At 39.5% G+C, this 21,695-nt stretch overlaps 1 pseudogene; it reads right to left on the minus strand.

Moving 5' to 3' along the window:
• LOC149841763 (GCN5-related N-acetyltransferase 7, chloroplastic-like) overlaps window positions 1-21,695 on the minus strand; it is a 49,742-nt pseudogene that overhangs the window by 6,470 nt on the left and 21,577 nt on the right.

Here is a 21,695-nt window from a genome sequence, read left to right on the forward strand (position 1 = left end):
GGACTTATCAAGGACAGATTTTGGATGTTAAAAGGCAAGTTGTTCATGGTTCAAAACCATGTACAACTTGAGGGAGGGTGAAAAGACACTGTCATTCATGATTGGGTCTGGATCTCAGGATCCAGACCCAATTCATTTTATTCAACTCTTGTTTTATTTAAACACATGCTCATTAATGGCATGTTGTAATTTTAACATATCATGTAATGGATATTTTCGTACCCTAAATATTGTTACTGTGTATACTTAATGAGAAAAGCCAGCAACTGAATACCCTATTGGGTTTTCTGAAGCCACCGACGCCTCTCTCCCTCTCTACTCTTCTTCCTCTTGTGATTGACGGTGGTATACCATTTTCTAACAGATAGTCATGCTTCAAAAGAAACACAAGGTAGAAGTCACTGCCTCAAATAAGAGTTATGGGTAAACAAGTGGCTACCAACTTTAAATATTTTGGGTCCAAAAAAAATGCTGCAAAGAAGGGTTGGGGAGTTATAAATAAAAAACAAAGACCCGCACTAGAGAAGTCTTGCAGGCAGAATTTGATGCTGCCCACTGTAAGTAGATGCAGGGGTTGTAAGGTAGAGATGAGAAATATCCAAAAGTAAAACCCTGAAAAGGATTGATGCTTCAGGTACAAAAAGAAGAGTATTTAAAAATTCATAAGACAGTTAAATACATGTCCTTATGCTGGAGATTGTCTGGCACCTTTCAGGCACTTTTATATAATATTATAGGATAACCGTTTGAAGTTTCATATACTGTTTGCATGAAATATGTTTTCAAGCAAAGCTTCGTCACCACCCATGCAGAGAAAGACCCAGGAACCTATACAGAATCTATGTCACACGGACTCGGCTCCAAGGTTGACGCACCCGCATCGACACGCACAGACACGAGTGCGGCTCGGACTTGGTCAACCCAACCCTGGGTGCGGTCAATGCACCCAGGGTCATTTTGGTCTATTTTTTGAAAAAAAAAATTATAAATTTTCTGGGCTACAGAATTTAAGGAAAAAAACCGCCTCCTGTAAGGAAAAAAACCCTGAATCAGGCTTCACAACTCAGCACCTGTCCCCTAATGGGCACAACTTTGATCGAGTCTTTATATATATATATATAGCCGAGTCACCGTGTCCAAAATTTTTGAAATTGCGCCGCACCCATGTCGCACCCGCACCCATGTTACATAGTACAGAATCTAGTGCTTTTGAGCACATAAGCTAATTACAACATGGAACTCCGAGGTTTTCCCTTACAGATGTATGTAGCACTATTGAGCAATTTCTCAGTTTGTGGAATGCATTAACTACAGTGGTAAATCAGGCATCACATAAATTACATAGAAAGACTTAATTATTCATGACAATGAACAAGCAAAAATAAATAGTAAAATGGGAATATAACCATTCTCAAAGCACATAGGCGCTGTTTATCACAACACTGGGGAAGGAACCCCCCTTTCATGTGAAAGGGTACGCAGTTCCTAAAAACCACTGCATGCCCCATTTTGCATGAAAGTACTACCCCTCCCCCCAGTGGGGAAGGCCTTTCATGCAAAAAGAGGGGTTGCACAGGAAAATGTGGGACCAATGCACTGCCATGTAGGTAGTATGTGGGCTCCACACTTCCGCATGGATGTTTGTTTCAGGCAGCCAGGAAGGGAAGCCTTTTTCATGCAAAAAGGGCTTCCTTCCCCATGAATCACATGGGCCCTTAGACAAATATTTAAGAATGATCAACAGATACCGCCAATCTCTTGGCACCTAAGTCACAGGGACTCGGCAAACTGGGTGCCACACCCGCATCGATGTGATGCGATGCGGGTGCACGTGCGGGTGCGGCACCCGGTGTGGTCAACAGGAACCTGGGTGTGGTCAACGCACCTAGGGTCATTTGTGTCCATTTTTTGGACAAAAAAAATGCCCGATGAAAAGGGCTGAGGGGAGGAGGATTAGGGCAATTTTTTTCCCTAATCCTCCCGACTTTTCCTCCTGAAGCCGACGCCAACGCCAACTCCTCTCTCTGTCTCTCTACAGGGCCTTCCGTCGGCCTGAATGTGGTCGGCAACCTGCAACCACCGTCGCCGTGTTGTCGACGTCGGACCTTTGCCACGCCGTCGGCCACCGTTGTCGGCACCATCGCCAGACCTTCACCGCGTCGTCGACCTTCATCGGACCTTCGTTGCGCCTCAAATGAGAATTGTTCTCTCACCATTCTGAGAACAGTTCTCATTTGGAGCAAAGTGAGCATGCCCTATAATTTGATAAGTCATTTCCTTCGGTGTGTGTAGATGCTTCCCAGGCTCTTTTTTGCCCTTGGAGTCCATTGTTTTTGCACCCAATGTGGCATTGATTCCAAGTCTTGCATTGGGCAACTATAAGTTGAATTAGTTGCTTCCAAGAGGAAGAGAATGATATCTATCAAGAAAGAAGAGGAAGCTAAGGATAACTTACATACAAGGCAGTGCGCTGGATCAAATTTGCCAGAGTGCTAAATGTTCTGGATGGGGCAATAACCTCTCAAGATAGATTTTCTAAAAAAACTGCAGAAGCACTTGAAGTGAACGGTATCATGAGCATGATACTATTTGTTTTGAAAAGGTTTCTTTGACTCAGATTGACCAAAAAAATAATCCCTTTGAAACATCATTCTGTTGGTGCCATCTTACTGATTTCCAGCCAATCTGGTACTGGATAGTCCCAGAAAATGCTAGAATGTGTCACATTCATGATACACTTGTTTATACATAAACATTAGCATGCTTATGGACCTTTAAAAGTGCACGTGGACTGCTGATATTATCATATTCATCTGCCCTGCATGCTGTTGTAGCTAGGAATGCTAAGCGTTCTACATGAGGCAATAGTCCTCTCATGATAGATTTGCCCATGAGCATAATACTGGTATTTGTGAAAAGGTGTCTTTGACATAGTTTTAGCAAACAAAAGCTGCGGCTTTAAAGCACCTTTCTGTTGGTGCCATCTTACTGATTTCCAGCGAGCCTGATACTGGATAGTCTTAGAAAATTCAGGAGCGTATCACATTCATGATATGCTTGATTGTACATGTTAAGATTAGTCGTCTGAATTATGTTTTATTATTAAAATGTTCCTTTTTGATATTTAATATACAAATGAGGGACCCATATGTAATTTCTCTTTATGCTAACCTCTATTTAAACTAGAGGATAGTAGCCCTAATGATATAAAGATTTTCTCTCTCTCTCTCTCTCTCTCTCTCTCTCTCTCTTTGTTCCTGAGTGCTCCATGAACAATCGCAACATGGTATCAGAGCAGGCGACCTTGGGGGTGACTTCGGGGTCTGCGCCAAGGTATGCGTGAAGGGTACCAGATCGCGTGAAGGGGCGTGGCTTCTGGGTCTGCGCTAAAAGCGTGCGTGAAGGGTATGTTGATCAAATCTGGTGGATACAGGTACGTTGCAATAATGTTGAAGTGAAGTGGGTGGCGTGCTGTTTTTTTTTGTGGATGTGGGTGACGACCAGATTTGTCGTGGGAACTCTTATAGTCGCAGATCTGAATATATCTTTGGATCTGATCGTATGTTCAGATCTGATCACAGATCTAGGTGTTGGATATTCATGGATTTGGATGCTGAAATTTTTTTTGGATTGGCTCTTTCCTATTGATCTGGGGCTGCTGTGAATCCTATACAGCGTTTTTTTTTTTTCGAGAATCCTGTACGATAAGGAGTCGCTGCTGTATCCTCTGTGATTGAACCATCGTGTGGAAGACAGATCTGGATTTCAGATCTATGTCTAGGTCACTGTCGAGGCCTGATTTCAGAAGGCCTAAATTCAGCCAGATCTGAATATGGCTGAAGTTATATTTGGTGGAGCAGGTCAGCCAGAGTGATACAATCTTGAAGATTGTGGTGTGTGGATCGTGGAGAAGACTGATCAAGTGGGGATCGGGTCTATTGAAGGCTATAAGGGAATTGTTCTATGAGTGTCGAACGTTGATCGGGTACCAGATCTGACGTCAAAATTGGCCAACTTTCTATTACAGCTTTCCTATCTTTGTGCCATTTTTTTTTGCTGAAAATGGTTCAGTAATGGTCGTGGAATACAGATTATATATATTGTTTTTGTCGTGAACCTGCTTTCTACCTTTGGTTTGCCCATATCTGGTTGCCGTGAAGAATAGTTTATATTTAATAGTAATAGTAATGGCGGATTTACAAAAAGGGGAGCAGAAATCAGATGCAGATTATTCCAATGATTTTGTAACTCTTAGCAGAACTGAATATGAAGAGCTTCTAGCCTTACGCCCATCCACTTCACATACTCTGGAAGTGATGGTCTATCAGGCCACGGTGGTAGGTGGATCATTGACTCAGGAGCATCTAGACACTTGTGTGGAAATTCGTGTAATTTTTCAAATTTAAAACCTGTGTCTGATAAAAAAGGAGTAGTTCTTGCTGATGGCAGTTCTCCAATTGTAGGGCAGAGAAGCATGTCTATTTCCCCCACTCTTCAATTGTCAAATGTTCTTCATGCTCCTGCCTTTCCACAGAATCTGTTGTCTGTCAGTCAAATGACAAAAGAGTTGAATTTTAGGGTGATTTTTTATCCTATGGGTTGCACCTCTCAGGACTTGCTGATGGGAAAGAGGATCGGTGGCGGCCATGAGGAAGGTGGTGTGTATTATTTACATCAACCAGTGGGTTCGGTCTACTCTGCTGTTACATTATCCTCGAGTCCTTTATTGTGGCATCGTCGTCTGGGTCACCTTCCAGTGCCAAAACTTCGTTGTGTCATTCGTCATATACCTCATTCAGTTTCGTTTCAATGTGAAACATGTCAATTGGGAAAACATTGCAGAAGCTCCTTTCCTTCTAGTCTAAGTTTGTCGAGTCAAAGACTATTTGATCTTCTTCATGTCGATGTATGGGGTCCAAGTAGGATTCCTACTAGGACTCAGTGTCGTTATTATTTGATCATTGTTGATGACTTCTCAAGGTTATCGTGGGTGTTCCTGTTAAAAGATAGGTCTCAAGGCCCTATTATTCTTAAATCTTTGATTGCTGAAATAAAAACTCAATTTGACGTGTGTGTTAAAATTGTTCGCACTGATAATGCTCTGGAGTTCAAATCCAAAGACTTGCTTCAATTTTATTCTGCTAATGGGATTCAACCTCAATTTACATGTCCCCATACATCCCAGCAAAATGGTGTGGCTGAGAGGAAGCATCGACAAATCCTCAATGTCGCTCGGTGTCTAATGATTCAATCCAATATGCCTGTGTCGTACTGGGGAGATGCGGTTTTGACTGCTGGCTTTCTTATAAATCGCATGCCTTCAAGTTCTGTAGAAAACCAGACCCCAATCCAAATTCTCTATCCAGAGGTTCCTCTCTTTCCTATCCCCCCTAAAGTTTTTGGATGTGTGTGTTTTATGCATAAACTGGGTCCTGATCGAGATAAACTTGCGTCGCAATCTATTAAATGTGTTTTCCTTGGGTATCCTAAGAATCAAAAAGGATATCGTTGTTATGACCCTATATCCCATAAAGAGTATGTCAGTGCGGACGTTACCTTCTTTGAGTCTATTCCATATTTTTCGAGTGCTACTCAAAGGTTATAGGAGAACCATGGTGACGTCCTCCATCTGCCCATTCCTCCTTTTCCTTTAGAGTTGTTTCCTCCACAACCTTTGGCTCCATCATCTGGTGAGTCTCGCTACCGAAACCCTCCTATAGTATACACTCACAGGTTACCATCTACCACCATGCCCCCATTATACCATGCCCCCATTATCTTCTTCCCCTGAAGTAAGTATCTCTGAGCATATTGAAGTTTATGCTCTTGATGATGATCTTCCTATTGCTCTGCGCAAAGCAACACGACAGTGCACCCTGTTAAAATATATCTCTCTTTATGTAAATATTTACATATATATATAAAGAGAGATACATATACATATATATATCATGTATATATGTATATGTATCTATCTTTATATATATATATACATGTAAATATGTATGTTTCTTTTTGTTTCTTTCTTTTCTTGTAAAACCCGCAAGGGTATTTTAGTCATTTCTCTTTTGCGCATATTCATAATTATGAATATGCTGTAATTCTTTTTGCTTTTCCCCTTTTCTTCTTTGTCTTTTTTCTTTCTCGTTTTTTTTGTCCTTATTTTTTGTTGACTCAAAGTCAACTTGGAGGGCTCAACACTAGCTGTTGAGCCTCTCCAACGGTTAGAATTCTAACCGTTGGAGGGGCTCCAACAGCTAGTGGAGCCCCTCCAAGGCTCCTTCTCTTATTATAAATAGGGGAGTTCTCCCTTTGTAATCTTCACTTCTTGGAGCTTTTGTTCTCCAATCTTCTCAATAAAATTCTTTATATTTTGTATGCCTTTGTGCATTTGAGTTTCTTTATTGTACCTTTGTGTACATTTGTTCTAAGTGTTCTTGTGCATTTGTGCACATTGGTGGTGTTGTGCTCATCGCACACTTTATCTCATTTTTGAGATATTTTCACATGGTATCAAAGCTAGGCTTAAAGGAAAAGAAGATTGTGCTCTTTTTTCTCTTCGTTGGAATACCTCGTAAAGTGTGTCATTAAGTTGTGGTGGTTGAAGTGAAGACTCGGCTCTTCATTCTATATTTTGGAAGCTTCCTACATCAAGAAGGGACTCATTTCGCATTGTGGTACGCATTTATTTCTCTTTGTATCCTCTCTAATGGGTGAAAAGGATTCTCACTTCTCTCTTGGCTTCAAATTGAATGGAACGAATTATCATGTATGGGCCGGGAATATGGAGGCCCATATAAAAGGTAAGGGTCTTTGGGGATATGTTCAAGGAACTATTCCCGAACCCGTACCAAAAATTACTACCCTTGACAAAGGGGAGATCAAGGTTCTTGAGAGAGAAGAAAGAGAAAAGGCTTTTGAAGATTACAATAAGAAGCATGAAGAATGAGAAATGAAAAACTACAAAATACTCTCATGGTTCTCTTCGGTTGAGACCAAAATTAATGTCAATATTCTAAAGTTCAAAAAGGCATGTCAAGTATGGGAATATCTTGAAAGAATGTATACTTCAAGAGATTTGTCTCATAAATACTATCTTCAAAAGAAGGCATTAACCCTTCAACAAGGAGAAATGTCCGTTAGAGAGTATTTCGCCGAGTTATCCACTATTTGAGATGAGCTTGCCCTCCAAGAACCTAAATGGAGCGGTGAGGCTATTGAATTGAGAGCCAAACAATTAGAAGAAGATCATTTCTTTAATTTTTTAAATGGGCTTAGACCCGAGTTTGAACAAACTAGATCTCTCTCTTATCTTCTTTCTCTTCCCCTCCGTTGGAAGATGTGCTTACCAAATTAAGTGGAGAAGAAACTAGATTGGGAATGAATAAAACCAATCTAAGTGTGTTGGTCGTTCCCTCTAAAGATGAGGATGAGGGTGCTTATGCCGTCTCAAGACCGGGGAATAATGTTAAAACCTATAAACCCCCTCATTTTAACAAAAATCAAGGAGGAAGAGAAAATGGTGGGCATTATGGAAGGAGAGATTATAGTAAGATCATATGCCATTTTTGCAAAGAACCGGGTCACATTAAACCGGTATGCCCTAAATGGAAGAAGATGGTGGCTATGTCTACTACTTTCCAATCAACCAAGGAGGAAGGTCCTTCTACTTCCAATCATGCTACTTTGGCTCTCAATCAAATCATGGAAGCTCTTCAACCACTCCTCAAGGGATCCGTTTCCGGAGCCGCCATGACCACCTTCTCTCCTCCCGGTAAGACTCTTTGGCTCTTAGACTCGGGTGCATCCTTTCATATGACTCCAAATGTTTTTTCACTTTCTAAATACTCAAAAAATTTGTCACCCTCTTTTGTCTCCACCGTGGATGGGGCTTCTCTTGAAATCAAAGGAATTGGTGATTTTGAAAGACAAGGTTTTTTTATTCCAAAAGTTAGATTTATACCAAAACTAAATTTAAATTTGCTTTCCGTCTCTCAACTATCGGATCATGGGTGTGATATCAAATTCTCATCAAATAAATATTGGATACAGGATCGCCGGTCCGGGAAGTTGATTGGGGAAGGCTCTAGGAAGGGAGATCTTTATCTCATGGAATTTCTTCAAATTCCAAAAACCTCTTTTTGTAATGTTGCCCAACATAAGGATATAAATGTTTGGCATAAACGCCTTGGGCATCCAAATATTGTCAAGCTTTCGTATTTACATTTTGCTAAAACATTATGTAAAGACAATTTCAATTGTAATGATTGCATTCTTGGTAAAATGAGAAGCTTACCTTTTGGACAAAGAATTATGTTTTCAACCAAACCTTTCGAAATTGTGCATTCGGATGTATGGGGACTGGCACCCGTTGTGTCTAAGGGAGGTTTTTCATATTATGTTATTTATGTGGATGATTTTTCAAGGTATAGTTGGATATACTTCCTCAAACATAAACATGAGGTTTTCTCTACTTTAAAGATCTTTCACATGTTAATACAAAATCAATTCAATAGTAAATTACAAATTTTTAGAACCGACTCCGGGGGAGAATATCTCTCAAATGATTTCAAAAGTTATATTGAAAATAATGGGATTGTTCATCAAAGGTCTTGTCCCAAAACTCCCCAACAAAATGGGTTGGCCGAACGAAAACATAGACACATAATTGAAACTACAAGAACTTTGCTAATTTTTCAAAAAATTCCAAAAAGATTTTGGGCCGAAGCGGCTCTTGCATCGGTTTATCTCATCAACCGACTTCCATCCAAAAACTTGAATCAAATATCTCCATATGAAATCTTGTATAAAAAAGAACCCGACTACAATAGGTTAAGAATTTTTTGTTGTAAATGTTTTGTTCTCACCAATAAGAATGATAAATTATCTCCCAAAGCTATTCCTTGTGCGTTTTTAGGATATTCGGAAACCCAAAAAGGTTTTAGGTGTTATGATATTAAAAATGATAAACTATATGTTTCAAGAAATGTAACCTTTTTAGAAAACATAAGTGGATTTGAAGAACACAAAACTCATGAAGATAATGCCGATTATTCCTTTTTGTTTGAACTATTATCTAGAAATGAAGATTTTTTTAGCGATGATGAATTAAAAGAGAATGAGGATATAAGTGAAAGTATTCCTCAAACCATTCATGATGAAGAAGAAATGATAAATGAACCAATTACCTATACTCATAGAGATAAAAGCACTTTTAGAAGAGCAATAGAGAAATATAGTGATCTTAGTGAATCTTCCAACAACTCTCGAAGAACTGAAAGATCTAGGAAAAATCCTTCTAGATTTATATTCTATGAGTCTTTTTCTCCAAAACATAGGGCATGTCTTAGTGTCATTCACTCATATCAAGAACCTAGAAATTTTAAAGAAGCTAAGGAAATGATTGAATGGAGGGATGCCATGGACAACGAACTTAAAGCCCTCAACAAAGCCAAAACGTGGGTTTTTCAATGTCTTCCAGAAGGAAAGAAAACAATAGGATGTAGATGGATTTTTAAAGTCAAAACCAAGAGTGATGGCACTCTTGAAAGATATAAAGCCCGTCTTGTCGCAAAAGGATATAGTCAAGAATACGGCATCGATTACAAAGAAACCTTTGCTCTTGTTGCACGAATGGTTACTGTAAGGTGTTTGATTACCATTGCATCTATTAAAAAATGGAATATTTACCAAATGGATGTTAAAAATGCATTTCTAAATGGGGACCTTAATGAAGAAGTCTACATGGATGCTCCTCTTGGTATGAACATACCAAAGGGGAAAGTCCTTCGTTTGCAAAAAGCGCTTTATGGTTTAAAACAAGCCCCTAAGGCTTGGTATGATCGATTTAATGATGTAATGGTTCAAAATGGTTTTTCCTCATGCTACACTGACACTGCTCTGTTTGTCAAAAAGTCTGATACAGGAATTGTGATTTTACTGTTGTATGTTGATGATATGTTGATAACAGGTAGTGACATAAAGGGCATCAGAAACATTAAAACCACTTTAAAAGAAAGGTTTGAAATGTCAGACTTGGGGTATCTGACTTACTTTCTTGGTATCGAGGTAGCCTACTCTCATAGAGGCTATTTTTTGTCTCAAACTTAACTTGCATGTGAGATTCTTGACAGATCAGGTATTACTGATGATAAAATCTGTGAGACCCCTGAAATTGTGGGATCAAAAATGAAGATCGATGATGGGAAACCTTTGGAGGATCCTACCCCCTACCAGCAACTTGTGGGATCTCTAATGTATCTTAGCATCACAAGGCCGGACATCTCTCATGCCGTGCATACTGCAAGCCAATTTCAGCATGCTCCTACATCCGTTCATATGAGTGCCGTTCTCCGAGTTGTCAGATACTTAAAGGGAACTTTAAACAAGGGAGTTTTTCTTTCCTCTTCTTCTGAGTTGAATTTAATTGCATATACTGACTCTGATTGGGGAGGTGACCCAAATAACCGTCACTCCACTACAGGCTTTTGCATTTTTTTAGGTGAATCCCTGATCTCATGGAGATGTAAGAAGCAACAGAAGGTGTCTCTATCATTTACCGAAGCAGAATATCGAGCCATGGCGTCTACAACTATGGAGATTGTCTGGATTCATCAGTTGCTGCAAGACATGGGGATTCCAATTAAAGAACCCACAAAGTTGTGTTGTGATAATAAGAGTGCAATCTATATTGCTAAGAATCACACGTTTCATGAGCGGACAAAGCATATTGAGATGGACTGCCATTATGTCCGAGAGACATATCTACAAAAAGTCATCGACCTTCCTTATGTAACGTCAGAATATCAGTTGGCAGATTTCTTCACCAAGGTGCTTTGCTCTCCAAGATTCAACTTTCTCCTTAGCAAACTTTCGGTCATTATGCCCTAAGTTTGAGGGAGGGTGTTAAAATATATCTCTCTCTATGTCACAGGGATTCGGCTAGCAGGGTGCCGCACCCGCGTCGACGCGACTCGACGCGGGTGCGGCACCGGGTGCGGCACCGGGTGCGGTCAACCCGTTCCTGGGTGCGTTGACCACACCCAGGATCATTTATGTCCTTTTTTGGATTTTTTTTTAAAAAAAATTGCCCCTGCGAATTTTTTTTTAAAAAAAATCTGCTGACAGCAGTTGTCAGCTCCTGACTTTTCAATGATGGTGGTAGCCTTGCTTGTGCTATCGTTTCAATGATGGTGGTAGCTTTGCTTGTGTTATCGTGCAGCTGTATATAAAAAAAACTGACAGCAGCTGTGACAGCTGCTGTCAGCTGCTGACTTTTCAATGATGGTGGTAGCTTTGCTTGTGCTATCGTGCAGCTGTATATACAAAAAAAAATTTGCTGACAGCAGCTGTCAGCTCCTGACTTTTCAATGATGGTGGTAGCCTTGCTTGTGCTATTGTGTAAAATTTGAAAAAACCCGCCCCCCGACCCCTTATATATATATATATTTGCCCCTGCCGCACCCCCGCACCCGGGTTTTTTGGAAGTGCCGAATCCCCGCACCCGCACCCACACCCATGTGACATAGATCTCTCTTTATGTAAATATTTACATATATATATAAAGAGAGATACATATACATATATATATCATGTATATATGTATATGTATCTATATATATGATATATACATATATATATCATGTATATATGTATATGTATCTATCTTTATATATATATATATATATATATATGTAAATATGTATGTTTCTTTTTGTTTCTTTCTTTTCTTGTAAAACCCGCAAGGGTATTTTAGTCATTCCTCTTTTGCGCATATTCATAATTATGAATATGCTGTAATTCTTTTTGCTTTTCCCCTTTTCTTCTTTGTCTTTTTTCTTTCTCGTTTTTTTTGTCCTTATTTTTCGTTGACTCAAAGTCAACTTGGAGGGCTCAACACTAGCTGTTGAGCCTCTCCAACGGTTAGAATTCTAACCGTTGGAGGGGCTCCAACAGCTAGTGGAGCCCCTCCAAGGCTCCTTCTTTTATTATAAATAGGGGAGTTCCCCCTTTGTAATCTTCACTTCTTGGAGCTTTTGTTCTCCAATCTTCTCAATAAAATTATTTATATTTTGTATGCCTTTGTGCATTTGAGTTTCTTTATTGTACCTTTGTGTACATTTGTTCTAAGTGTTCTTGTGCATTTGTGCACATTGGTGGTGTTGTGCTCATCGCACACTTTATCTCATTTTTGAGATATTTTCACACACCCTTTATCCCATTTCACAATTTGTTTCAGAAGTTAATCTTGGGGCATCTATGAAGAATTTTGTTTCGGCTCTGTCTGCCTCCTCTGTTCTGCTTCATCACAGTCAAGCTCTATTCAACCCTAAATGGGTGCAGGCTATGCGGGATGAGATGGATGCCCTATGCTCTCAAGGCACTTGGTGAAAGAACTCCTAAAGAATCAAGGAATCGGTGTGAGAGAGAGAGAGAGGGGAGAGAGAGAGAAGAGAGAACTCGATATTTGGGAACCGACTCCCACTTTTTTCTTAGCAGCTGCAGTAATGCTACATTACTCTTAATAGGGTTACAATAACCTTACAAGGACAAAAATGCCCCTCATTAGTAACACATGTTACATTAGAATACAAAGGAAACAAAACACGTGATTGGATATGGATCATTTATCGGATCCATATCCAATCCATACTCCATATTCTAATACCCTCCCTCAAGTTGTGCATGGGGTTGAACCATGTGCAACTTGTTCTTCAGATACCAGAAGCAGTGACTTGTGAGACCTTTTGTAAATATATCGGCAACTTGGTCTTCTGAAGGCACATAAACTGGTTCAATCTCTTTGTCGACTATCTTTTGTCTGATGAAGTGTTAATCAATCTCAATATGCTTAGTCCGACTGTGATGAATAGGATTGAATGCAATTTGTATAGCACTTCTATTATCACACATAAGTGTTGAGTTTGAGATATCCTCTCCCATCTCTGTAAGTAGATGCCTAATCCAAGTCACTTCTGCTGTGGCAGCTGCCATAGATCTATACTCTGCCTCTGTGCTAGATCTTGCCACAGCCTTCTGTTTTCTGCTACTCCATGAGACAAGATTTCTCCCAATGAAAACACAGTATCCTGAAACAGACCTCCTCTCATCTGGATCCCCTGCCCAGTCTGCATCTGTATAGACCAGTATGTCATGTTTTGGTGTCTTCCATGAAAATTGAATATATGTGAGTCCATCACCCACCGTTCCTTTTAAGTAGCGAAGGATGCATTTGACAGCATCCATGTGACCAGTCTTTGGTTCATGCATAAATTGAGATACTTGATTAACAGAATATACAATGTCTGGTCTAGTAAAGGTAAGGTATTGTAGCATACCTACTAAACTGCGATACTTGACTGCATCAGGATATAACTCACCATCACAAATACTGAGCCTTTGGTTGACAACACTGGGTGTGGGTAGAGGTTTACAATCTGTCATTCCTGCTTTAGCCAGAGGATCAAGAGTATATTTATGTTGAGTTAATGACATTTTTTCATCTTGTCTGTCTACCTCTACACCAAGAAAATATCTCAGCTCCCCAAGGTCTTTCATTTTGAATTGCATACTCAGCAAAACTTTAATTCGCTGAATGTGGTCTGGAGCATTACCAGTGATAACAATATCATCAACATATATGAGTAAGAAAACCATAGTGGTACCGTCCCTATATATAAACAGAGAATGGTCAAGTTGGGAATGAAAGAAACCATGTTTCTGGATTTCTAAGGAAAAGCTTTCAAACCATGACCTAGAAGCTTGCTTCAATCCATACAAAGCTCTGGTTAATTTGCACATATATTCTTTTGGGTCTCCCTCTGCATAACCTTGAGGCTGCTTCATGTAGACCTCTTCCTTTAAGTCCCCATGAAGGAATGCATTCTTAACATCAAGCTAACTAAGGATCCAGTCATGTTCAATCGTCAAGCCAAGTATAATGCGAATAGTTCCCATTTTTACCACTGGGTTGAATGTCTCATCATAATCCTGACCATACTCTTGAGTGAAACCCTTGGCTACAAGACGCGCCTTGTACCGTTCAATGCTACCATCCGGCTTATATTTAATTTTATAAACCCATTTGGAACCAACAACATTTTTATCTGGAGGGCGGCCAACTATCTCCCATGTTTGACACTCATGAAGTGCCTCGATTTCCTCATTCATCGCTTCAATCCATTTGTTGGATTGGATAGCTTGATGAAAACCAAGAGGTTCATCATGTTTTTCAATCTGGGATAGAAAAATCTGAAAATCCATAGAAAAGTTATCATAACTAACCCACTTTTCAACAGGATGCCTTATCCTGCCTTGGTGCTTCTCTGTTATTAGATAATGCAATGTGTTCTTCAGCAGGTACATTCGTTTGTCTCCTGGTATACACATTACCTTTGTATCTCAGACACTCTGCTTGTGATGTATCATCTGAAACTGTCTCACCATGTATGTTTTCAGGAGTCAAAATAGTATGCTCAGCAGCATGTGAAATAAGTTCAGCACTAAGCCATGGGTCATACCAATTAGCGATTGCACCAATATGTTCACGATTGACGTCTGCTTCTTTTCCCAGAAAACTATTTTCATCAAAAACATTTCTGGAAATTCTAATCTTCTTATTGGCAGGATCATAACATCTGTAACCCTTGTGTTCATCTGCATAACCTACAAATTGGCATATAGAGGCTTTGTCCTGAAATTTAGTCCTCATGGATTTGTCAATATGTACATAACATGTGCATCCAAAAACTCGTAACTCATTATAATCGGGATGTGCACCAAAGAGAACATAATAGGGAGATTGATTTTCAAGAATAAGCATAGGAAGACGGTTTATCACATAAGTGGCAGTGTGAAAAGCTTCAGTCCAAAGTGCAATGGGTAAATTACTCCCATGCATCATACTCATTGCACTTTCCACAATATGTCTGTGTTTACGTTCAGCAATTCCATTTTGTTGTGGAGTGTACGGGCAAGAAACTCTACGATGCATCCTATTATCTTGGAGAAAATCTAAAAATTCTTTGGAGGAATACTCACCACCTCCATCACATTGGAGAATTTGGATATTTTGAGAGAATTGATTTTTAACATAGGCATGAAAATGATAGAAAATGGAAAAAACTTTTGATTTATGTTTCATAAAGAATATCCAGGTAAAACGAGAGAAACTGTCAATAAAAGATACATAATATTTACTTCCAGAAGAGGAGGGATTAGGGGCTGGGCCCCAAACATCTGAACATATTATCTCAAAAGGCATGGAAGCTCTTTTATTTATTTGATGAAAAGGGAGTACATGACTTTTGCAGACTTGACAACTGGGACATATTTTATCCTTCAATGAGGGTGAAACAGACTCTGAAAGAAAACCATTAGACACTAACTTTTCAATAAAGACTTGACTACAATGACCAAGACGAGAATGCCAGAGATCTGACTTATTACATTTGGATGTACTTAGGACGCTTTTAGAGATGAGATCGGACTTGGGCTTCAGGACACTGGAGGCTGGATCTTCATTAAAGACATACATGTCTCCACGTCGCTCTCCTTTAGCGAACATCTCCTTCGTTTGAAGATCCTTGACAAAGACAGAAGTAGGAGTAAATTCCACAGAAGAATTAGTAGAATCAACAAGTTTAGAAACAAATACAATATTTTTCTTTATGTTCGGTGCATGAACAACATCAGATAAAGGGATAGATGACTCAGACAAAGGAATGAGGACATTGCCTATGTTTGAAATAGGGTGGTGAGTCTCATCTCCAGTTACAATATTAGATTTACCAAAATAGGGAGTCAAAGTAGAGAACTTACCTGCATTGCCAGTGACATGGGTTGCTGCTCCAGAGTCAACATACCATGTTCTATCATCATTCTGCTTCAGATTCAAGTTGGCCATAGCAGATAGTAGAAGATCCTTAGCATCATCACTGACCCGAAATGTACCTGCAGTTCCTAATATACCAACATTTCTATTGTTTTGCATTCTATTCCGATTTTGTGGGTTGAACCAGCAGTTGGCCTTGATATGACCTCGTTTGTTACACTGATAGCATGTGGGAACATTCTTTGAAAAACTGACATTGGAAGTTGGTGTAGGTAATAACCTGCGTCCACCCTGGATTGGATTTCCCTTGCCTCTGCCACGTCCTCCTCGTGCACGATCAGCTATCACCCCTGTGGCAAGGACCTCATGCGTAGATGATTGTCCTGTTGAAGCTTCAGACATGCTTTTCAGTGTCATCTCATACTGAAAAAGTTTGCCACGTAATTCCTCAAAAGAAAGCAACGTAGGCAAGCATAATAAGGATGTAACAAGAACATGATATTCTGATCCTAGGGCATTCAGTGTTTGTTGCGCCTTTTCTTTATCTGAGACTGAACATCCAACCGTGGCTAATTGATATGTGATGCTTTTGACTTGATTTAAGAATTCAACAATGCTCATTCCACCCTTTCTTAACATCTGAAATTCGCGTTTAAGAAACAACACTTTAGCTTCTGATATTTGAGAATAGGTCTGAGCTAAAGCACCCCACAAAACTTTAGATGTGCAATCATCAAGAATGGAAATCAAGACTTCTTGTGATAACGTGAAAGTAATGTATGCAACGATTGCCTGATCACGCTTCATCCAGGTAATAAATGCAGGGTTGTGAATAGTATTCGGCAATCCTCCATCCTCTTTGGCTTCGGTGGTGATAAATTCTGGAGGCATTGGAGTCGACCCATCTAAGTGGCCTGAAAGATCTTAACTCCGAATAAAAGGGGCAATCTGCCTTTTCCAAGTCAAGTAGTTGTTGGTAGTTAACTTTTCTGAAACTAACTACCCCAGGAAACTGGAAGAGAGACCTGAATTACCCGAAGAATCCATTGATAGACTGTTTGACAGCGGAAAGAAACTGGTGGTTGGGACAGAAAATAAAGGACTGACAAAGAATTAAAACAAAGACAAAATAAGTAGGTGTGTCAGACAGATTTGAGGGCTGAAAAGAACTGATAGTAGATTTGAAAATATTTTCAGATCTGCGACAGACAGATTTGAGGGCTGAAAAGAATTGATAGTAGATCTGAAAATAAGTAGGTAGACAAATTGATTACTAAAGGTTGTGACAAAAAACAGAATAGCATATCTGAAGGGATTTCAGATCTGCGAGGAATAGAAGAAGGACAGAATAATAAATCTAAAGTTATTTCAGATTTATTTCAGCAGAAACACGATAATAATTTCAGCTCTGTCGCAACTTTCAGATTTGCGACAGAGAGAGAAAGACACGATAACAAATCTGTAGCTATTTCAGCAAGAAAATAGGGCACCTTTTACAGCAGAAAAGGAGATCTGTTGTTCACGCAAATCAGGCACGTGACGCAGAGGAGGTGGGGCAGCTTCAGCTATTTCAGCAGGAAAATGGGGCACCTTTTACAGCAGAAAAAGAGCTCTGTTGTACCTTTTTGCAGATGGGGCACCTTTTACCAGGGGCAGCTTTTTCAGCAGGAAACTGCAGCAGGAAAATGGGGCACCTTTTACAGCAGAAAAAGAGCTCTGTTGTACCTTTTTGCAGATGAGGCACCTTTTACCAGGAGCAGCTTTTTCAGCAGGAAACTGTTGTTCACGCAGAGAAGATTGGGGTACCTTTTTGCAGTAGGACCAGATGAAGTACTTGGGCAGCTTTTTCAGCAGGAAACTAGTACCTTTTTGCAGTAGGACCAGATGAAGTGTTTTTGCAGTTCATGTAACCTGGGACCTGTTGCTCTGATACCATGAAAGAACTCCTAAAGAATCAAGGAATCGGTGTGTGAGAGAGAGAGAGGGGAGAGAGAGAAGAGAGAACTCGATATTTGGGAACCGACTGCCACTTTTTTCTTAGCAGCTGCAGTAATGCTACATTACTCTTAATAGGGTTACAATAACCTTACAAGGACAAAAATGCCCCTCATTAGTAACACATGTTACATTAGAATACAAAGGAAACAAAACACGTGATTGGATATGGATCATTTATCGGATCCATATCCAATCCATACTCCATATTCTAATACTTGGGACTTGGTTGATCCTCCTACTGATGCAGATATTGTTGGCTGCAAATGGGTATATACCATTAAATATAACTCGGATGGGTCAATTGAACGGTATAAAGCTCGGTTGGTTGCAAAAGGCTATACTCAGATATATGGTGTTGACTTTTTTGAAACTTTTTCCCCAGTCGCTCGACTTGGCACTATTCGTCTTGTTCTTTCTGTTGTTGTGCGCTATGGATGGCCTTTGTTTCAATTGGATGTTAAGAATGCCTTTTTGTATGGGGATTTGCATGAAACAGTCTACATGCAACAACCCCTAGGCTTTGAGGTTCAGGGGGAGTGTCAGAAAGTGTGCAAGTTGAAGAAGGCTATCTATGGCCTGAAACAAAGCCCTAGGACATGGTTTCACAAATTATTTGAGGTAATGTCGGATTTTGGTTTTGTCAGGTCTGCTTCAGACCACTCCTTGTTTATCAAGAAAACTAGCTCTGGAATTGTGGTTATGGTGGTATATGTCGATGACATCATATTGACAGGGAGCAGTGCCCATGATATTTTTGCAACAAAGGATCATCTTCAGAAACACTTTGTTACTAAAGATCTTGGTTCCCTCCGATATTTTCTGGGTATCGAGGCTGCGAGGAACAAAGAAGGCTTAGTTTTGTCACAAATAAAGTATGTATTAGATTTATTAAAAGAGACTGGAATGCTAGGAGCAAAGCCTGCTAACATTCCTATGGATCCCAAAACTCATATATTCGATGAGAAATCTGAATATGTGGATAGTACCAGTTTTAGATCCTTGGTGGGTAAGTTGTTATATGTGACAGTCACTAGACCCGACATCTCATTCGCTGTCAGTAAAATCAGTCAATTCATGGATAAACCTACCAAAGTTCACTGGGATGCAGCTATGATGGTTCTTAGGTATTTACAGTCTTCTCCTGGTAAAGGACTGTTGTTTAAACAAAATTCTTCCTTGGACGTTGTTGCTTACACTGACGCAGATTATGCGGGATCTATTGAAGACAGAAAGTCTACAACTGGATTCTGTGTTTTTTTTGGGAGGAAATCTAGTTACCTGGAGGAGTAAGAAACAAACTGTTGTAGCCAAGTCAAGTGTTGAATCTGAATACAGAGTTATGGCTCAGACTGCAGCTGAGATTATGTGGGTAAAATAAGTTTTGATCGACCTTCAGGTGAAAGTATCCTTACCTATGTTGATGGTGTGTGACAATAGGGCCGCTACATATATTGCAAACAATCCAGTCTTTCATGAAAGGACTAAACATATTGAAGTTGACTGTCACTATGTACGTGACTTGGTTCAGGCTGGTTATATTTGTACAGATCATGTATCTTCCGAAGATCAAGTAGCTGATGTTTTTACCAAGGCACTCGCGAGGCCCAGTTTGTCTCATTGTTGTGACAAGCTGAGCATGATTGATATCTATGCTCCAGCTTGATTGTACATGTTAAGATTAGTCGTCTGAATTATGTTTTATTCTTAAAATGTTCCTTTTTGATATTTAATATACAAATGAGGGACCCATATGAAATTTCTCTTTATGCTAACCTCTATTTAAACTAGAGGATAGTAGCCCTAATGATATAACGATTCACTCTCTCTCTCTCTCTCTCTCTCTCTCTCTCTCTCTCTCTCTCTGTGTGTTCCTGAGTGCTCCATGCACAGTCGCAACAATACACAAATGTTAGCGTGCTTATGGTCCTCTTTTTTAATATAAGTGTTGTAGACTGATGATAATAACGTTTATGTCTGATGTACATTATTGTGGCTAGCAACCGCCAAGACATGCTTTGAGACAAAAATGAAAGAAACCTTTGTTAGTCATACATGCTAATAAAGTCATTGCAGCTGCATGGATGTGCTTTTTGGTAAAATCTGAGAGATGATTGCATCATATCATTAATGTAGAATAGAATTATAAATTGTTAATTTGATTTATTGCATGCATGATGAATGATATTATGATAATTGTTTTTTATTTCATTAGTGTTACTGTTGTTAATTGTTAAAACTGAAAAATTATATATATATATATATATATATATATATAATTTTTTATATTTTTGCCGCACCCCCGCACCCCCACACCCAAATTTTTTTAAAGTGATGCACCCCCGCACCTGCACTCATGTGACTGTTAAAATATATGTAATTCATATATTTATATATATATAAATATATTTAACAGTCACTACCCGATAAGGGGTAGTTTTGTAATCTCGCCCAATAGGGGCATTTTAGACTTTTTCCTTTTCTTCCTTTTTCCTTTTTTCTTTTTCTATTTTTTTCTATTTCTTTTTTTGTTTTTTTTTGTTTCTTTTGTGCATTTAATGCACAGCCCTTGGGGGCCCCAACAAAGAGTCGTTGGGCCCCCAACAGTCAGAATTGTGACCGTTGGGAGCCCAACGACTCCTTGTTGGGACTCCCAATGGTCCCTCTCTCTTGCTTTTCTCTAACTCTCCCTCACTCCTCTCTTGCCTATAAATAAGTGGGGTCTCCCCCTTTGTAATGTGTGGCTTCTTCAAGCCCTTTAGTGCATTTATAAGATTTTATGCTTTCTAGCCATTATTGGCTTTTGTGTATGTCCTCTTTTGGACTTGTTCTTTGATTTCTATGTGTGAATGTCCATTGTAGGACATACATTTTTTTTCCGCATATTTCATTACATGGTATCAGAGCATTGGTTGTGCTCTTGATTCATATAGCTAGTTGTCTTGTTTTATCTCTCTCTTTGTTTGTCCTCCATTCCTGATTATATAATGGAAGGAGAACAAAAGATTGATCTTTCCTTCAAGCTTAATGGTACTAACTACATGATTTGGGCCGCCGCCATGGAGAACAACCTCAAAGGTAAAAAGCTTTGGGGATATGTTATGGGCACCATTAGGGAACCTCAACTTCAACTTACAAAAATTGATGGTGATCAAGAAAAAGCTCTAGAAGAAAATGCTCGCATGAAGGCTATTGAAGATCACCAATCCAAGGTAGAAGATTGGGAAAGTAAGCATGCAAAAATTCTTGCATGCTTCATGAACAACGTGGAGCTAAAGATTTGCGCCAACATTGCTAAATTCCGCCTAGCAAATGAAGCATGGTTCTTTATGAAAGGTATGTATACCCAAAAAGACCTTGCTCGTCAATTTTTTATCCAAGAAAAAATCCATACCATTAAGCAAGGTGAAATGAGTGTAAGAGATTACTATAGCACTCTTGGACCTTTATGGGATGAGCTATCCCTTCTTGAACCCAAATGGGTATCAAGCGAAGATGTGGAAATGAGAAGAGAACAAATGGAGAAAGAACACTTTTTCCAATTTTTACATGGGCTTAGGCTCGAATATGAACAAGTTAGGTCCTCCCTTCTTCATAGATCAAAACCGCTTCCATTGGAAGATGCCATAGCCGAAATATGCCAAGAAGAAACGCGTCTTGACATGATTAAAGGAGGAGATGAAGTTCTTGCTGTGTCTAAAACCGGCAATCATATGAAAGCATATAAGCCTCCACACTTTGGGAGGCAAAATAACTATAATGGCAATTATAGGAAAGCCATTTGCCATCATTGTCAAGAACCGGGTCATATAAGACCTAATTGTCCAAAGATAAATGAACCTCCAAAAGGTAAAGTTGCTATTATTGA

The sequence above is a fragment of the Nuphar pumila genome, chromosome 3, assembly GCF_984573655.1.
Source record: "Nuphar pumila chromosome 3, dmNupPumi1.hap1.1, whole genome shotgun sequence".
Classification (NCBI taxonomy): Eukaryota; Viridiplantae; Streptophyta; class Magnoliopsida; order Nymphaeales; family Nymphaeaceae; genus Nuphar; species Nuphar pumila.